Raw genomic sequence first — 18,473 nt, 5'->3', positions numbered from 1 at the left:
CGGGATATCAAGCTTCAAACCACGATCATCATCATTCTTGTCTTTCGTCTTTCCCTTTGGACGTGGTTCATCTAGCTCTGACTCGGAAAGGCTATCCTCGTCGCCCTTCTGCTTCTCTTTGTTCTTTAACATGGCAGCAATATTCTTTAGAACGTAGGACATCTTAGCCATCTCCTGCTTTAGTTCTTCATGCCCTTCTTGGCAAGTCTTTGGAACATTATCTCCCTTGCTAGAATCAGCATCGTCTGATCTCGTCATCTCCCAAGATTAATTTGTTAAGCAATAAACTAATAACGTGGCTCTGGTAACCAATTTGATGTAAAACTGTCACAAGTTTTAAGTGTTTGAGTAAATTTGCAGCGGAATAAATTTTTATGTGTTTTTATGTTTTAAGTGGAACGAAAATTAAAAGGATATGAAGCAAATTGCTCTCCTTGTGATGCGATCCCGCTTAGTGTTCACAAATTAAGATGTGGTCGTTGGGTCACGGTCGAATCAAAACACAATTTATAACTTCACAAACAACTCTACAATTAGTAAAGAGGCAAGTAAAGGTCGGATCCCAAGGGACGGGTATTGAAATGAGATTTCTATTGCAACTAGTGGTGTCTAAGGGGTGTCACAAATTGGGTTGATGTAGAAGGTCACTAAACTAAAATAGCAATGAAAATAAACAAGCAAGATGAATTAAAGGGGTGTAAACAATTGATTAAAGGCACTAGGGTGTCATGGGATCATAGGGGAATCACTGGATATGATCATACAAACATGTTCTCAAATTATAAGCAAGCAATTATTGTTGTGATGGATTGAGTTGGGTTATATCTTACAATCCTAGGAAAGTTTGGGTCCCGGAGCCGAATCGATTAGATTGTACAACACCTACAAGTCGACTTAATCTTCCCTACTCAACAACATGCATGGTCTAATGAGACTCGAGTTGGGTTATGTCTTACAAGTCTCATTGAAAAGATAGAAGATGATAGTAAATGCAAGGATTCATAGGCTTAGCATTTCATCAAATATAACATGTGCATGAGTTGAGATCAAAACAAGTAAGCAAATAAAACATGAAAGCATATTAATTTAAGCATGAATCATTCCCCATGTTGGTTTCCCCTAATCACCCATTAACCCTAGCTAAGAGATTACTCACTCATTATCATGTTGATCATTCTAGCAAGGTTGTCAATCATACCAACAATATGAAACATGATGAATAAATGAAAGTAATTAACAATAATTAAAAATGGATTAAGAGATTATACCTACTAATGATTCCAATAATAAAGCAAAGATAAAATAAGTACTTGAATGCTTGATTGAGAGGTTGTCAATCTCCCAACAATAACCCAAATAATCTTCAATTACCCAAAATAAAGGATGAACAAAAGAGAGATTAAAGAACTAAAACTTGAATTAAAACTTGATTAATACTTTATTACAATATTAAAGAGAGATTTGATTGATATTAACTACACTAATTATTGATAAGAAGAACATGCTCCTCTAATTAGACTAATGGGGTATTTATAGTGGAAATTAGGGAGGATGCATTAGGGTTAACTAAGGGCTAAACTAGTAATTACACTTTTTAGATTGAGCAAGGAGGACCCGGTATTTTTCGAGAGAAGGGCTTCTTTCTTCGTAGCTTGGAGAAGACAATTCGTGCTGGAGCCGAATCCGGGCGGAATAAGGTCGGGACGGGCGGATTCTGGCGTTGGAATCCGAACGGATTCAAGGGAATCCGGGCGGATTGTGGAGGTGGAATCCGAGCGGAATAGGGCAAAGCCGCTCGGATTGTGCTGCTGCGGGACGGACGGATTGGTGACAATCCGCTCGGATTGTCACTCAAAGAACATATCTTCTTCTTTTCTTCCCTTTTCTTCATAAATTCCTTGGGGATTTCCTTGGGGACTCAAGGATCCTTTCTCAACATTGTTCTTCTACTATAATATGTACAAAGGCCTTCTAATCTTGTCTCTCCTTGATGCTTGGTCATTGAATACGATCAATTTAGTCTCGTTTTGCCATGAAAATGCACGATTCTTACTCCTTTCCTACCAAGGGATCAAAATCTCAAAGAATATGCAAAACAAAGAACTAAAGATAAGAAATGACCCAAATATGCACTAAAAAGCATGGGAACAAGGCTAATTCGGGGGCTAAATATGCGCTAATTTTGGTCACATCAAATATCCCCAAACCGAACCTTTGCTCGTCCCGAGTAAAGAGGTGACAAAGACTAGGACCAATACTAACCTATCCTAATAATATAGCCGATATGAGACAATTAGCGGGTCTCACTCCGCCCCTTCAACTCACAACAAGACAACCATGAGGTAGGATGCCTTCTTGCAAGGCAAGGTGGGTCTTGCCAAAATGGCGACACATCCAAACATTAAGCACACAAAATCACATAATGGATGCATCTACAAAAAGAATAGCCACTTCCTCATCAAGTGGCGGAGGCACTAAAGAGGAACAAATTTAAGAGCATGTAATCCTTCACAAATACTAGTTCAACAAATTACTAAGTCTAAGAGGATGGCACTAAATCACCTCCAAATGGTGTTAAACTAGACTACTTTCGTCCTCAATTTCCATATGCTTTTGTCAAGAGCGATCAGATGGTGGTGGAATGATGATCCCTATGATGCTAGTAGCATATGACATGACAAGTCTCGAATTCTCTACAAAAGTAAAGGTCATGGATCGTCCCAAACTCGACCAAGTGGCTTGACAAAAAGGCTTTTTGGGAATGAAATGCTCAATTCTTTATACACAACGGGTGGATATGACTAGTATTCAAAAATTGACCTCATTTGACTTTCACATTTCAAAAATTTAAGATGGGGTTTGTCCCTTCCGGGCTAGTGTCCTTTGCTTTCGCCAATCGCTTATTAGGCAACCGGTTAACCTCTAGACAACAGCTTTTCGGGGTGATAGTCACTCTGTCTCTGGGCGGCCGAATTCACAACCGTATGGGGGCCCAATTCAATGGATCCCGCACCAAAGCACATCGAAGTGGTACGCCTCCATCAAAACAACTTAAATTTCTCAACTTTCAACAATTCATAACATTTGAGGTTTTCCTTGGCATTAAATTACTTCCACATGACAAAATTTCTTTGAAATGAGCACTTCAAGCTTATTGATAGAAAATATTTTTGGGTTGCCTTACCACAAGGTCAAACAAGGTCACCTAGACAAGTTAACCAAGTCCACATCGCATCACGGGGTTGGATAGGTGACTCACATGCAAACCCTTGACTAGGCCTTGGGTCATGGGTCAAAAGACACTAGTATGACACTATCTAGGGTGTTTTACAACCATTCTAGTAGGCAAAGTCTTATGTTGAACAAGTATTTGTAATGGCTTAGTTGCTCTTGTCAAAGTTCCAAGTTAGGCATTTTTCAAAATTTTTCTAATATGCAACTACATGCTATGATGAAACTAATATAAACATCCTAATGCAAATGATTCTACCAACTAATATGACATATAAACTAAATGCAAGTCCTAAGTTCACATTGTTATACCGCATCAATCAAAATAAAGCCACATAGTCATTAACATAAAGAGGAAAAATGAGATTGGAAAGATCATACCATGCGGTCTTCAATATCCTCATGTCTCGGATGTGGCGTAGTCGATCAATGTGAACAAAGATAGAACAAACACAATATATACAAGACAATTTATACAAAAGGAAATAAACATGTTTTTTTGGGTTTTCAATTTTTCAAATTTTTATGATTTTTGAGATTTTTCAATTTTTTTGGATTTTTGAATAAGAGTTAAATGTTAGAATTCCCATCCCCACACTAATATGGGCATTGTCCTCAATGGCCAAAATGATGGAAATAATGCAAAGATGATGCATGATTTCTATACTAAATGCAATCTACACTAAGCTACACTACATGATGCATGGTTTTTGTTATGACGGAGAGGATAATTTAGATTACCTCCCGTTGTGTATGCATTAACTTCCCCAAACCGAGTGAGACACTATTGCTAATGTCCAAGGATGGGTGTAGTTCATGCACACACTATGCTATGCATGAAACTAAATTGTCATTTTGGATTTTGCAAATGGGAACAATAAAATGAGAACACCTCAATGGTACCGAGGTGTGAGTCCTCTAATGGTGCTAGGACTACTCCAACAATGATCAAAATTATATTTAAAACAAAGAGAGAAATAGACAAACCATGAGAGGGTAGGAGTCTCCAAGGCTTGCTAATCTTCCATCATGCTATCACCATCACTTTCCTCATTAGAAGTGGTCACATTGCCACTTCCCTTGTCATTTGCTTCCTCACTTTCTTCCTCATCTTCCTCATCATCATCTTCACCGTCTTTTTCTCATTAGAAGTGGTCACATTGCCACTTCCCTTGTCATTTGCTTCCTCACTTTCTTCCTTATCTTCCTCATCATCATCTTCACCATCCTTTTCTCCTTCACTTGCTTCTTCATCAATGTTGTCATCAACTTCTTCATCATTACCAACAACCTCATTGTCACCCAAAACGACCCTAGATGCACCCGGAAATAGGACTTCTCTATCCGCCCAACTAGGCAAAGGACAAGATGGATCAAGTAGTCCTTGCCTAGCTAAATGTAGGAGGGGTGGATATTGAGCCAAGTAAGCATTTTTACGATCTTCAAAGGCTTGCTTGTGCATTGCTTACATGAGAAGAGTTACATAATCTTTCCTAGCTTCAACTCCTGCCGGCTTGAACTCTTCATACTGAAAGGGGTAAGGTGGTATGACAATGGAAGAGGAGGGCATTTCAAGATCACCCTTTTGTTGTTGAATAATATACTCGGCTTCTTTGGAAAGGGGAAGTAGATAATTGGTCCGGTGGACGCTTAGACGACAAATCTTTGAAGGCAAGGTGAACGATCTAGCTTCACTAGTGAGCCATCCATACTTAGTGTCAAGGGGGTTATGGGCAACCCACATGAACTTGTGTATCATAGTATGCATATCAACAAGATGGCCACCCTCCTTTGCTTTGTACTTGTTATCCTTATTGAAGTTAGGATCAAAGTGCTTGGCTAGGATAGTGACTAGGCCGCCATTGACAATAACGGTTGTGCCCTTCTTCCCACAATCAATATTGAGCCATCTATCTACCAAGAGCCTCAAAGAATTGTAAGGCTTGGTGTGTACTCTTCCGATGTTCAAAGCCGATTCAAGGAGAATAAAATCAAGTTTTGTGAAATGGTTGGTATCTTTCCTAGCAATTATGGTGTTACCCACGACCTTGTGCCATACTCTTATGCCCGGATGGTGGACCAAAAGAGCACGACTCGCATGAAAGTCCTCAAATTTCTTCCCGCAGATTGCCTCCCAAAGAGGTTCGGGGTCATACTTTCCATAATTCTTGAAATATCGCGGTTCATCACTAAGACCCAAAATTTCACTCAATTCCCTAAAGGAAATGCGTCTACTAACATTAGCTAGACGAAACTCGAGATTCTCCCTATTCTCAACTTTGGTGACTTTCAAAGAACTTAAAAATTCCAAGGTAAGGGAGGGGTATGTCAACTCCTTTGTTTCAAAAAATTTATTCAACCCCATGGCATTGAAAAAGGCTCTAGTTTGCTCAAGAACACCCAATTTTTCTAAGGTACCTTCACATACAAATTTGGTGGATTGTAATGACTTCATAGCAAACTTGACAAAGATATTTCTATGGGTATCAGAAATAAAAGTTACCTCCGGATAATGCAAGAGTTGATCGATTTCCGGAGTAGAAGGTGTTGTTGCTCCCATAGAAGGTTGTTGTTGTTGCACTTCCAAGTTTGGTGTTGCTACCACCATAGCCAATGCTTTCTTTGTTTGAAGAGCCTTTTGCCTTTGTGAGAGTGCCTTAGCCTTTGGTGCCTTTGTTGCCTTTGTTGCTCCCTTAGTCCTTGCCATTGATGAACTAACCAAGAAAAGAATGAAAAATCTTCAATTTGTAGTATACCCAAATCGATTTGAAGGTGAAAGGCTTTACCTTTATGAAATCAAAAATCTACTCAAAGGTTGAAGATTTTGTGCTTGGTTTTGATTTTTATTGAAGAAGGAGTGATTGATTTGTTGTTGGAAGGATGGTTTGATTTGGTTTTGGTGAATGTTGTTGAGGGTTTTTGTTTTTGTGATGGAGAGGATGAGGGTTTTGATGTTGTGGGTAGTGTTTATGAATGAATGAATGAAGGAATGAAGGTGGGAGGGGTTTTAAAGAGACCGAAATTTTCGAATCTGCAGGGGCAATCCGTGCGGATTCTGCCCAATCCGTGGGGATTCTGCTCTTTCTGGGCTTTACAAAACTCGCCTAAAGACGGGCGGATTCTGATGAAGACGCTCAGATTTTCTTGACACGGGACGGGCGGATTTGGCTGAAGACGGACGGATTGCAGTCCAGAAAATTTTGCTTGTTTTCCTCAGCTGCAAAGACGGACGTCTTTCTTTCAAGACGGGCGGATTCTTCAAGACGGGCGGATTTCTGTTCAGGACGCCCGGATTCAGTCACAGTCAAGAAATTTTCAGAATTCAGCTTAGTTCAGGACGGGCGGATTTTCTGCAATATGCTCGGATTACTGAAGACGGGCGGATTCTTTTCAATCCGCTCGGATTCTTCCCCTGTGTACACGGATTCAGTTCCATCCGTGCACAATGCATTTTCCTTATCATTCTTCTATTCTTTCTTCAAGCCTTGTGTTCGTCATTGTGGGGGCACTACTAAGGCATGGATAGCCTAGGCAATTGCCATCCCCACACTAAGGTGAAGCACTACACATCAATTGAAATCGTTAGTCCCTCCCTCACTTCTCTCAAACATGACAATTATTTTGATCAAAGTAAATAAAAATCCAAATATGACAAAAATGCAATACAAGAATTGAAATGTAAGTTAGGGAGTTAGAAATATTTACAAGTGGTGGTTTAGGGAGGACTCCACCAAACTCTCATTCTTGATGAGATGTCAAGGGGGCATGTTCAAGGTGTTGTTGATGTTGCTCAACACCTTGAAGAAGTAATCAAAAGCTTGTTCATTATCATGGTAGAGGTCTTCAATAGACCTTGTCCCTTGTTGTCGATCTTGATCAATAGCATGTCCAATGTAGGGATTAAAAATCCCTTCAAATTCGTCGTCCCAAAGACCACAATGTTCATTAAGTTGATCATTGAAAATCTCTTGCTTAGATGGAGACAACTCTCCCAATTTATTCTCTTGGCCAATGAGGCCATCCTCTTCTTCCTTGATTGATTTTGATGAGCTTTGCAAGCTCTCCTTGTCACAATTCACTTGCTCTTTGAATGGAGCATCTTCAATTTTCTTCTTCCATTGGAGTTCCGATTTCTTCCTTTCATCCTTTCGGCTATAATGATCAATCATGAAACACGGTTCATGCAAACGAGGAGCTCTCATAGTCTTGTCAAGATTAAACATTATGCTTTCATCTCCCACTTCTAGAGTGAGCTCACCATGTTTCACATCAATTACCGCACCCGCGGTGTGTAGGAAAGGTCTTCCTAGGATGATTGGAATGTTGGAATCTTCCTCCATATCAACAATGACAAAGTCCACCGGGATGAAAAACTTCCCAATTCGCACGGGGACATCTTCCCATATCCCTAATGGTGTCTTCGTCGATCTATCGGCCATTTGGAGTGTGATATTGGTGCATTTAAGCTCTCCCATCCCCAACCTTTTACTCACCGAGTACGGCATGACACTCACACTAGCCCCTAGATCACATAAGGCTTTGTTGATCGTCGTGTCACCAATGGTACACGGTATTGAGAAGCTTCCCGGATCCTTTAACTTTGGAGGTGAACTCCCTTGAAGTATTGCACTACTCACCTTAGTGAAGGCGATAGTCTCAAGCTTCCGGATCGACTTCTTCTTTGTGAGGATATTTTTCATGTATTTCGCATAGGCCGGCACGTGATTGATTAATTCCGTAAAAGGAATTGAGACTTCCAAATTCTTCACAATTTCCATGAACTTTCCAAGTTGATCATCAAATTTGGGCTTGGCTTGACGACTTGGAAAAGGGAGTCTAATCACAATGGGCTCCTTCTCCATGGCATTGTCTTCATTTTTCTTTGAACTTTCTTCTTTTGATGATTCTCCATCTTTGAAGTTTTGCACAATTTCTTCCTTTTCACTAGCTTCCACAACTTCATCCCCAACTTGCTTCTTCGGTGCTTCATACCTTGTACCACTTCTCAAGTGAATGGCACTAACCGTTTCATGTCTAGGGGGATTACTTTGAGGTGGTAATTGCCCCTTTTGTCTTTGTGAGCTTGAAGATGCTAGTTGAGTCAATTGTGTTTCCAACATCTTTGTGTGAGCTAGAATGTTGTTGATGGTGGTTTCCTTTGCTTGGCTATCTTTTTGCATTTGAGTGAAAAATTCTTGTTGATTCTTTTGCATTTGGAGGACCGCTTTTTGGACATCAAAGCCTTGGTCATTTTGGTGATTGTATGGATTTTGATTTTGGTAACCTTGGTTTTGATTGTAAATGTTGGGAAATGTGTCCTCAACAATAGTGCGATCACATGATTTAAATATCATTAATTAAATCTCATTTCAAGAATATGGAAGGGATGATACATTACATATATAGTCAACTGGTCCACACATATCGGTAATGATTGGCTGGCTAGAGTTTGACATTACTGTCGTGCGACGATGGTGATCAGTTGATCCCTTGAGGTCGCACCTAAAGGACGATTCCCTTAATTAAAAAGGTTAATTAATTGTATACCGATACAGATTAATTAATTCCTTAAAAATTGAACAAATTCAATTTGTGAGAGAGAATATTGATATCTTATTGTAATGGGATTAAATAAGATTTATTTTAGTAAATAAAATGCTTTATTACTAAAATTGTTTATTGTTTGAGAAACAATAAAGATAAGAATGAATGGTTGATTATAATTACAAGACATTGTGAATTATAATTATATGACCCATTTTATTTACGTGATCAAGTATCACTAGTCAATTTGTTGAAAGTAACTTAATTAATTCATAAAATGATATTTATGTGATAAATATGCATTAAATTAATTAATAACATGTATCATACTACATGTGACATATTGTGTGACAAATGACAAATTGACAAAATAAAATGGTAGTCCATTTTAAGTATATGGACCGAAAATGGAGGGTGTGTTAGTGGGTTTTTGGTTGTTTTATTTTATTTGATAAAATAAACATAATAATGCCTACCTACTGCTAGTCTTACACCTCTTACACACCTACTATTTTTGAGAAGAGTAAAAGGAAAAGAAATGATGCCAATTTTGGCTCAACCAACCGTGACACTCCCTCTCTATTGTGGGTTGTTGGTTATTTTATTTTCCTTACACACATTCATATGATGAGATAATTCATTCTTACAAAACATGCAAAAAAGGTTCATGCTTTTCTCTCTTCTCTCTCTTTAATCTTCATAAAAAAGATGAGATTTTAATCCAAATTTGTTCAAAAGATTACTAAAATTATCAAAGTAATATATGAGTATTAGTAATCAAATTTAAGGTAAACCACAATATAAACATCTAGTACATGTTAGTTTGTGGGATTAAGGGATTGTCTTGGGTGCTACTAATTGGAGAATCTCTACTTTGGGATTTTTGTATGTTCATCCATTATTGGAAAGCTCAAGAACAAGAGAGAAAGGTGATCTCTCTTGTGCCTATAAACCGAAAATCCATATGTAAGAACATGATTTCTTCTCTATTATGTTTATTTGTTTGCATGCATAAAATCCATGTTTAATTTTATGACAAATTAATTTTAACATATATGAGCATGTTAGTATGTATAAAGATCTACATTTCCTTCAATCGGTATCAAGAGCCACGGTTGTTTGCATGCAAATCGGTTAAAAGTTTTTCTGAGTTATAAGAATAACAAATAAAACTTGTAAAATTTGTGTTATTATGATATATCACGAAATTAATTCATGCATGTTAATATTTCTGGTCCTAAAATATTTTAGGATATTTTGGTTATATTTACGGATTTTTATTGTTCATATAATACAATAATGGCATTTAAATATGATTTTATGAGTAAAAATGTCATTTTCGGTCTAAAATTAGCTATACTTCGAATTTTCAGTTGGTTTTTGGATATGTTGTCACATATATTATTTTGAGATAACCTGTAAATTTTCATAATTTTTGGACTTGTTATGCTCGAAAAATGGATTTTTCATTATTAAATTCGGATTTAAGTGAAAAAATAGGTTAATATGAGTTAAATTTCGAATCTGGTCATAGAAAATTAATATGTTGTCACATGCAATTTTACAAGATGTGTGTAAAATAATTGGCTATAAAGAAGTCTTTTTTCATGATTTATGGATTTTTGAAGAAAAATAGCATAAATAGTGACATTATTAGTGTAAAATTAATAAAAACATAATCTATGACTTAGGAAAAACGTCTAATGTTGCATTTTATTATCTTTTTCAGATCTAAAATTGAAAATTTAATGAATATAATTTTTCTATGTTTTATGATTATTTTATTAAAAAACCGATAAACCGCAACATTGTTTTTCCGGGAAAAATTTCGAAATTTTTAACCTAAGATTTTGAACATTATGAGTGTCATGGTATTTTTCCAGAATGTTCATGAGTTTAAATTTCAAATTTCAAATTTATTTGAAATTTTGTGATTTATTTGAAGTTTATAACTTATTTTTGTTTTTTTTTAGTCCATTAATGAACAATTTTATAAATATGAGTTAATTATGGTCAAATTATTAGTGAAGACTAAATTTTGAGTCCTAAGAGGTTAGGGTAATTAAATTATGCATAAATATGAATTTATGTAATTTTTGTGATTATAAAATGTTGAAATCACGCAAATCCGTAAAAACCGAGTAATATACGATATTGGCTAATTAAAGGCGATTTAGCATAAAATTGAGCATGTTCATACATATTATAATGCTGCATTTTTCTTTATGATTGTCATAATTTTAATTTATGTACTTTTGAATTATGTAATTTTACTTAGTATGGCCTTAGATTTTAATTGGTATTTCCCGAAATGTATGGGAATATCGATTCTGTTGTAATTTTTTTTTTTGTGATCTCGTATCACCGTTTTGTAATTTAATAGATTTATTTTATTTTAGTTACAAATGTATAATAGGAAATTATGTAATTTGTTATGTAATTTAATTTATCTCGGAGTTCCCAAAGACGGATTTCTTCAAGAATGGCGATACATAAAGACGGTGTTAATTACCTCGAGATGCGTGCCACAACCGAAGTTCAAGGGACCAATGGAGTTGGTTTCCGAATATGTAATAGTTAAATAGTTTTTATATTTTAGGAAAGGCCATACTAGGATTTATTTATTTTTATGCTTGCATTTTATTTTATGTTGCATGCATCGCTAAATCGCCATAACTAAAACATGCATTGTCATTTTATCGAGTTTATCGACCGTGTCAATTAAAATTATCGCAGTTCACCGCTTTAGTTCACTTAAAACGTGATAGATAATAAATTGACATGACCTCTCGCTAAAACAATTAATTGAGACATAGCCTTACCAAATAGTAGAAACCATGAAAACCTATTTCGTGAGGGAGTGCACTCGGCCCTACCGGGGTACAAACCTTGTTACGTAGGGGAAGTGGGTGATAAATGTCAAATCCACCGAATTCATGTTGAGGAGGGTTTCATCGGCCATACCGTGCCCAAGTTGATGTGGATTTGGATCATGGACACATTTATTCGAAATTTGGATTGAGCTCAACGGAAGTATTCGCGACCGTAGTTGCATGTGTTCCGGGCTATAGATAAATATTAGAGTAATTTTATCGACCAAGAGTTCTAAAAGTAGAATCGATTAAAGCGTTAATCCACCGAGTTATATTGATAAGGGTTTCATCGGCCATACCGTGCCCAAGTTAATATGAATTTGGGTCTTGGAATCATTTATCATAGTTGGGTAGAGGTCACTATGTAAATGCTTTACTTGTTATTTACAAGTATTAATAAAACGATAAATGTCAAGTTTTCCATTATTCCGTTATCATATTGTTCAATTTCTTTACCACAGTTCATATACGATATCATTTCGATTTTGACTCAAATCTCCGTTAAAACATCGTAACTAAAGACAAAAAAATTTGAATTTGCTTCTAAAACCTCATATGAACCATTGCTAAGGATCTCTTGTAAAGAGTATAGATTAAAGTTAATCATTATCAAACAGGTTTTTGATTCTAGACTAACACATCTACTTACAATGGATTGTTTTTCATGTACTTAAATGAATTAAGTACCTTGAAGCGATAAATTGTTTTGGTAATTAGTTTTGTCCAGAATTCGTAATTGACCAAAATAACGCAACCACTTCAATGAAAGTTTTAAGACTAAAACGAACAAATGAAGAGTGATCTTCATGAATTCAATTTTGCTTCTCAAAGCAAAGACTCATTGAAATAAGTGGGAGCATTCTCTTAAACCGTTAAGATGAGGACGAGGTTCAAGAAGTAAAGATTATAAAGGAATTGATACAAGGTAATGTTAAAGGTAAAGTTGTTGAGAATGACGATACTAAACCTATCAATCCCGACCGATAAAGTTTCCATTGTCTTAAATATTGGACACGAGAAAGGAAACTACCCCAAATTATTGAAGAATCAACAAGTTAGTTGTGGGACATCTAATGGGACCTTCTTCGTTAAATGTTTATTTGATTAAACATAAATTTTGCTAGTATTAATTCGTCAATATTAGAAACCGGTGGTGGTTTTCATCATTATGTTTGATACATAGGATGATTAGAATATGACGACTAGCAACAATAATGTCGAGAGATAGAGTAATTGTGTACTCAATCTTGTTTTTGGATTTAAAGTTGTACTTAATTATGACTATTAAGTGCATAAACTCTAAATAAGAATATATACTTGTTACGATACAAAAGAGGTTTCACTTTTGTGACCCTATACACCACGATTTGATGTATGGCTAGCCCATAATCAAGGTGATTATATTCTAAACCAAACTAGAATGATATATCATGTAGATGATGTAAGATTCAAATTGGTAACCCAAGATTAAACCTTAAATTTTGAAATGATGAACGCAAAGAGTTATCGAGTACTCTTGAAACCATTAGATTGTTAATGGTATATGCGTATCTTGTATTCAAAGCAAGATGTCTCATGCCTTTGGTTGAAAAGGAGATCGAGGTTGTAAATCATTGATCCAAAATAGGTTGATCATTTTCTTTTACCAACAATTTAAGTTGACGCTAATATGTTCACTTCATAAGGTAAATAGAGAAATCTTTGAAAAATTTCAAAGAGTTCAAGAAATCACGATTTAGTCGTGATGGGATTATCAAAGTGAAGACTTTGATATAAGCCAAAGAAAATGTGATATAGTATCACAAATTAATCTCTCTTAGCACGCATTATGGAATAATGTGTGATTGGATAAGAATTCAAACGCTATTCGATATGGTTTGGACTTCAATCAAGTTACTATGAGTTACTTGATCTTTTTGGGGATTTTATCATTTTTGTCTAAATTATTTTTCCACTAAATCAAATCATATGAGATATGAAATGGTAAGGGTACCATGTTTGTAAGTTTTCACAAGAAACAAATGCTCATTTTTCCTTTTCAATTATCACGAGTACGACGGGTTTGTGGCTCGTGAAGCTGTCTTTCTAAAATACAAGTTTATTTTTAGAAGACATAGTGGGAGAAATTATTCAAGAGCCACAAAGAATGCCACAGAGAATGTTATGTCGCAAGGAACTGGTCTTTCTTGGCTACATGAGACGTTTTGTGTAAGACATTGTTTCTTCAAAAACCTAGGAGGTTAAATTCGTCACTTGCTAAAAATGATGAATTCATGCTACTTTTAAGAAAGTAAAGAGCTTATAACTTACAAGAGAAATTGTTTGATTCAAGTTAATTACTTCTAGAAAGTAATGAACATATGACTTACATAAGAGTGTTTAAGTCACAACTCAATACAAGGCTTAGAGCCATGAAAATCCGAAACGAAAGGGCTTGATTAGTGACAAAGGGTTTTGAACTAATAAAGAGATATTTCAAAGCAAGATTGGTTGCAAAGAGTTTTGCACTAATTGAAATGATTAAGTCTATTTGGATCTTCTTAGGGATTGTGTTTCATTATGAGGATATGCATACAGCAAGTGAATCTAAAACCCACTTCTTCAATAGAAGGAATGTATTCAATACATGTCATGAGTTTTATAGATTCTTGCAATCCTAAGATAATGTGAAACTTAAGAGAGGATCTTAAGTAGGACATCAAGGAGTTAGAATCAACATTTTGGTCATGTGGCAAAACATTTCTCGATAAGTCGAGAAGTTGTGTTTATACATGAAGTTTAGTGGGAGTTACGGAAATTTTAATTAGTCCGATATGTGGATGACATATTAATCATTGCGAATGATTTAAGACCTTTGGAGTATTATAATACATCTTTAATATACGGATTTATGAAGATAAATCCACGTGATATTAGCGTCAATAAGAAGTCTTATGTTGATAAGATTCATGACCAGTTCAATTAAATTGAACATATTTGATTGGTTTCATTTGCTTCCGCTGCCAGATCAATTAAATGAGTAATGATGTATTACACTTCATATACTTCGAGTATGATGAATTGTTTTCAAAATTGAATTTAAGTAATCTTTGCCAAGTAAGCCATAAAGATTACCCTTAAGTGCATGCAGAAGCATTAAGGAAGTAAAGCAAAGTGTTTATGATGCAAGTTTGTGTAAGGGTGTTACACAAGTGACAATTGACAATTGAGATTGCGCATGGTTTCCGACTAAACCATAATCAAAACACATCAGGATGGTTAAGATACCATTGTGGCAATGTTAATTAAGAAGTATATTTTCTAGAATCGTTCTAGGCAATAAAGAACAATAAGAAATGTTTACAACGGAAATTGAGTACACTTGCAATCATGAGATGTGCAAGAGGATGAGTCCCGCACACTGTGAAAACAGTGGGAGCTATTCTTAGGCTAAGAGGGCCTATGTCTTGATTGGATCTCGACACGTACTCAGAAAGTTTTGTAATGCAAATGTATACATTACAAAGGAAAACGAGTATGTAGTAAGGTTGAGTAAGGTACAAGAAGTTGATAAAACCTACTAACCAAAGCCTTCTCAAAGGCTAAACATGATGAGTCATGTCATTTCAATTGAATTGAAATGAACAACTACATACAAGGTCAAATTAGATTATAGAATATGAAATAGTAATCAGGCATTGACTATTCATATGTGATAATCGCATTTGTCGTTCGAGTTTTACTTTAAAACTCTTTTATTGTACTTTGTTATATCCAAACGGGTTGTAGAGACAACATTGAACCCCGTTAAAGTGAACACGGATTAGCATTGTATTCGCCCATAGTCACTTGTATGAGGTGACGTCTCGAAGTGACTAGAGTGTGATGCGATTGATGGCAAGTTCAAGTGCCTTAGAGTCATGTGAGATGACTAGTCGATCACATAGGCAGACTTTTAGGAACACTTTGTCGGGCAGTGACCGCTTATAGAGTTCTGGCAAATTTATAAAGCCTGGTCGTGGCGAGAGCTACTATAGTATTCTAATGAGTCGATTCTTTTGACTAAAGACTGTTCACCTAAGATGGCACAGTTTCAGATTAACTTTGATTTGTGTTACTACGACCTTCGTAAATGGGGTCAAATGGGCATATTTTGGGTTATGATGGCTGTGGCTAGTCGAAGGGAATAAGTGCAATAGGAATTGTCCACCCCCTTGTCAGGGTTAAAACAATATCTCAGGGCCACTCGAGGAGTAATGAACAGGAAATTCGTGGCCACGCTCGGAAGGTATCCATGGTGGATAAATTCCGGTCAATCAGTTATTCTCCAGATCGAGGAAACCACTCTCGATATGATCACTTGCAAGTACGACCCGAAAGACACCTTGCATTGAGTGGGAGATAGTAATAGGACAAGAGAATTGGTGACGCACACTTGTTGAGGACAAGTGGGAGATTGTTGGGAAATGTGTCCTCAACAATAGTGCGATCACATGATTTAAATATCATTAATTAAATCTCATTTCAAGAATATGGAAGGGATGATACATTACATATATAGTCAACTGGTCCACACATATCGGTAATGATTGGCTGGCTAGAGTTTGACATTACTGTCGTGCGACGATGGTGATCAGTTGATCCCTTGAGGTCGCACCTAAAGGACGATTCCCTTAATTAAAAAGGTTAATTAATTGTATACCGATACAGATTAATTAATTCCTTAAAAATTGAACAAATTCAATTTGTGAGAGAGAATATTGATATCTTATTGTAATGGGATTAAATAAGATTTATTTTAGTAAATAAAATGCTTTATTACTAAAATTGTTTATTGTTTGAGAAACAATAAAGATAAGAATGAATGGTTGATTATAATTACAAGACATTGTGAATTATAATTATATGACCCATTTTATTTACGTGATCAAGTATCACTAGTCAATTTGTTGAAAGTAACTTAATTAATTCATAAAATGATATTTATGTGATAAATATGCATTAAATTAATTAATAACATGTATCATACTACATATGACATATTGTGTGACAAATGACAAATTGACAAAATAAAATGGTAGTCCATTTTAAGTATATGGACCGAAAATGGAGGGTGTGTTAGTGGGTTTTTGGTTGTTTTATTTTATTTGATAAAATAAACATAATAATGCCTACCTACTACTAGTCTTACACCTCTTACACACCTACTATTTTTTAGAAGAGTAAAAGGAAAAGAAATGATGCCAATTTTGGCTCAACCAACCGTGACACTCCCTCTCTATTGTGGGTTGTTGGTTATTTTATTTTCCTTACACACATTCATATGATGAGATAATTCATTCTTACAAAACATGCAAAAAAGGTTCATGCTTTTCTCTCTTCTCTCTCTTTAATCTTCATAAAAAAGATGAGATTTTAATCCAAATTTATTCAAAAGATTACTAAAATTATCAAAGTAATATATGAGTATTAGTAATCAAATTTAAGGTAAACCACAATATAAACATCTAGTACATGTTAGTTTGTGGGATTAAGGGATTGTCTTGGGTGCTACTTTAGGATTTTTGTATGTTCATCCATTATTGGAAAGCTCAAGAACAAGAGAGAAAGGTGATCTCTCTTGTGCCCATAAACCGAAAATCCATATGTAAGAACATGATTTCTTCTCTATTATGTTTATTTGTTTGCATGCATAAAATCCATGTTTAATTTTATGACAAATTAATTTTAACATATATGAGTATGTTAGTATGTATAAAGATCTACATTTCCTTCAGTAAAAGGGTCTTTGATTTTGGTTTCTCATGGGTGGTGGAGTGTATGTTGTTTGAGGGTTTTGAACATTTTGGCTTTTGTATGAGAGATTTGGATGGAATTTGGTGTTTTCATTGTAAAAGTTGGAATAAGGGGTACCACTCTTGTATGCTTGGAAAGCATTCACTTGTTCATTTGTTCCCCTACATTCGCCTTGGTCATGTCCCAAAGTTCCACAATTCTCACATATCCCACTTGGGATTGATGAGGATGCCGTCATGGCATTAACATGATGCTGTGATGATTTTGAGTTTTCCTCAAGTCTAGCCATAGCTTGTTCAAACTTCAAGTTGATTGTGTCAATGTGAGCACTAAGTTGAGCACCCAATTGAGTAACGGAGTCCACTTCATGCTTTCCTCCTCTAGTAGCCTTGCGAGGTCTACTATATTGTGAGTTATGGACCGCCATTTCCTCAATCTTGTTCCATGTTTGATTGTCATCAACTTCGGTGAACATTCCATTTGATCCCATATTGAGAATGTTCCTAGAATCTTCATATAAACCATTCCAAAATTGTTGTACCAAAAACAATTCGCTAAGTCCATGGTGAGGACATGAGCGACAAATTCCCTTAAACCGATCCCAAGCTTCATACAAAGACTCTTCATCCCTTTGCTTAAAACCCGTAATTTGAGCTCATAGCATGTTAGTCTTTTCCGGTGGGTAGAATTTTTTGTAGAAAGCTAGAGCCAACTTCTTCCAAGAATCTATTCCGAGGGTGGCCTTATCAAGGCCCTTCAACCATTGCTTCGCGGTGCCGATTAGAGAAAAAGGAAATAAGACCCATCTAATTTGGTCTTGAGTCACGCTGGTTTGAGAGATTGCATCACAATAGTCGCCAAAGGTTTCCATATGAGAATGAAGGTCTTCACTAGGCATCCCCCCAAATTGGCTCCTCTTAACTAATTGGATGAAGGCGGACTTGGCAATAAAATTTCCGGTTAGATGTTGCGGTGTAGGAGTACCATTTGGTAGGTTCTCGGTGGGTACGGAGTGTGACGAGAATTTAGGCATTGTAGATGGATTTTGTG

The 18,473-nt window shown here is 36.0% G+C and overlaps 1 non-coding gene across 1 annotated transcript; it reads left to right on the top strand.

Moving 5' to 3' along the window:
* Positions 1-17,980: 17,980 nt before the first annotated feature.
* On the top strand, positions 17,981-18,087 carry LOC141650046 (small nucleolar RNA R71). The gene has a single exon (XR_012546109.1). It is a non-coding gene; the product is annotated as a small nucleolar RNA R71 (small nucleolar RNA).
* Positions 18,088-18,473: the final 386 nt, after the last annotated feature.

This window comes from Silene latifolia, chromosome 3, assembly GCF_048544455.1.
Source record: "Silene latifolia isolate original U9 population chromosome 3, ASM4854445v1, whole genome shotgun sequence".
In the NCBI taxonomy this organism is placed as follows: domain Eukaryota; kingdom Viridiplantae; phylum Streptophyta; class Magnoliopsida; order Caryophyllales; family Caryophyllaceae; genus Silene; species Silene latifolia.
This window is presented reverse-complemented; position numbering and strand designations above follow the sequence as displayed.